Source organism: Pundamilia nyererei, unplaced genomic scaffold (genome assembly GCF_000239375.1).
Source record: "Pundamilia nyererei isolate P.nyererei 1_Seehausen unplaced genomic scaffold, PunNye1.0 scaffold00013, whole genome shotgun sequence".
Classification (NCBI taxonomy): Eukaryota; Metazoa; Chordata; class Actinopteri; order Cichliformes; family Cichlidae; genus Pundamilia; species Pundamilia nyererei.
Window position 1 is genome coordinate 2212475 of NW_005187414.1, and position 2249 is coordinate 2214723.

Consider the following 2249-nt stretch of genomic DNA (forward strand, 5'->3'; position numbering starts at 1 on the left):
GTGTGTGTGTGTGTGTGTGTGTGTGTGTGTGTGTGTGTGTGTGTGTGTGTGATCTCCCGCCTGTTTCTTTCTTTCTCTCTGTCTCACCCGCTTCCTCTCTCCTCCTCCTCTCTCCCTCCACCCTCTACGGATGTGCCAACTCCAATCATCTCAATTCCAAATCCCTCTTTTTAGAAGCGCACCTTGAGAATACTGAGTGCTGAGTTCTGACACTTGGCTCAGCACCAAGTGTTTTCTAAGTTTGTGGAGAAAAAAAATTTATAAAAGGGGGGGGGGGGGGGTGAGAGGAGTGATCGAGACACGGCGAGCAAGGCAGGGAGAGAAAGAAAGGAAGACAATCTGAGCTTCAAATCAGAGGCTGGGGAGCAATCCCCTTGCCTCCTTTGCTCATCTAGTGCAACATATGTACAGTCTCACTTTATTTTTACTCTTGTGCACCCCCCACCCCCCATTTCCCATTATTCCTTGCCTCCCCTCCCTGCCGAACACCCCCCACCCTTCCCTGGTGGTTGGACGGCCGTTTAAATGGACATTCAATCCCAATCAGGGAGCACTCCAGGAGCTCGCTGGGCTGCCGAGCCCTAAATGGAGGAGGAAATGGATACATTAGGCGTCTGCGGCGCGCCCTCCATCGCCGCTGATAATGGAGTAGTAATGGTCAAGGAGCCGGGCTTGGAGAGAGTGTCTGAAAACCTGGACTCCCTCTGGACACACACAGAGAGTCTGAGTGATGCGTCTGAACAGCTGGACGGATGGACGGATGGACGGATGGAAATAAAGGGGTGGAAAGCTGATTTGGGAGTGCGCATGTCAGGAGGAAACACAGGAGAAAAAGTCATTTCTTTTTTTTAATTTTCCTTTTTTAATGTGTGTCTGAAAGGTGCAGGAATGGACAGGTGGGAGCGTCAGAGGCAGCAGGGACGGGAAAGCTGTGAGAGACAGCCAGAGGCAAAGACGAGGGAAGAGTCGGGGTGGGGGTGGTCGGGTGCCAGAGCGAGCGAGTTTGGGGCTGTTAGTGCCCTCAGTTATTACTTCCATCTCCCATTCCCAGAGCTTTCAGAGCTGCTCCGCTCTGAGGTGATGTGTCCTGAAATGTGCCTCTCCCCGCTCGACGTGGAAGAATGCAAGGACAATGGCTGGGAGCCGAGTGCTCGACGCAACCTATCACCCCACCTCCACGAGGTTCATTATTCAGTAGCTCTAAATTATAAAGCTTCTGCTCGGTCTAAGTGCTCTTTTTAAACTCTTAAGTTCTATCATTTCTGGAGCTAACTCATTTGGAACCAGCTCTGGGCCGTTATTAACCTGTCAGCTGCAAATGAAGGGTGTATCCAAGTCAATAGAAAAATTGACCAGCTTCTAAATGATTCATCGCAGGCAAACCGGTGCATCACAATCGCTTCAAACAAGCATCGGCTTTATGTCTGTTGACAGATATCTATTGACAAATGATTACCAGCAATTCCAGCAGGACTGCAAATCCCGCCAAATGGTGGGAACTCATATGCTTGTACATTTCTCCATAGGTTTGCTGTTCTAGTAAATGATAAGCCGTTACAGGAAGCGCACTGTTGCCGCAGTAGCAGAGGTGAAAGTTAAGTACAATTTGGAGGAATTCAAGAAAAAAAATATTTACGACATTTTTTTATCAGCTGAGTTAATTTGCCTTTTAGGCTTAAATCATAACTAACAAGTGAAATGCTGCCTAAAGTTAATTAACGACCTGATGTTGTGTAAAATTCTTATAATTATCTTCAAAACAGCCGGCTGCAATATTAAAATTAGCTGAAGATGTAAATAAAAGCAGCAAACCTGCACTAAGTCAGTATGTTATAATACATATAAAAGGAATCCTCTCTCTGCTCTGCTTTTGCAAAACTTCATTATTATCAGTATTTATGTTTGATGTGGAAGAAAAATCTAGAAAAGCACGTGATATAAAATATATGGAGCCGAGTAAAAACTAGACCGTGATGATTATGTATGCATGTGTACTTATTCAAACCAGGTACTTCAGTAAAAGAAAGGTTCCACCTGTCTTGTCGGGTCTTTTTGCACTGCAGCGTTGACGCTTTTACTCAAGTCTAAATACGTCTTCCAGCGCCGTGTAGGTGTGATTTAAAAAATCTAAAACGTTCAGCAACTTTGGTTCAAAAGTGACCATCCTGCCCTCCAAGACCATCTCCAGTCCTGTGCTGTTTTAAGAAGTCCTGCTCTCCGTACTACTGGATCTGCTCCTGTGTCAAACT

General features: G+C 46.1%; 1 protein-coding gene across 2 annotated transcripts in view; it reads left to right on the forward strand.

Moving 5' to 3' along the window:
• Window positions 1-2249, forward strand: part of ches1 (checkpoint suppressor 1) — an 84259-nt gene that overhangs the window by 73420 nt on the left and 8590 nt on the right. The gene's annotated exons all lie outside the window — the stretch shown is intronic.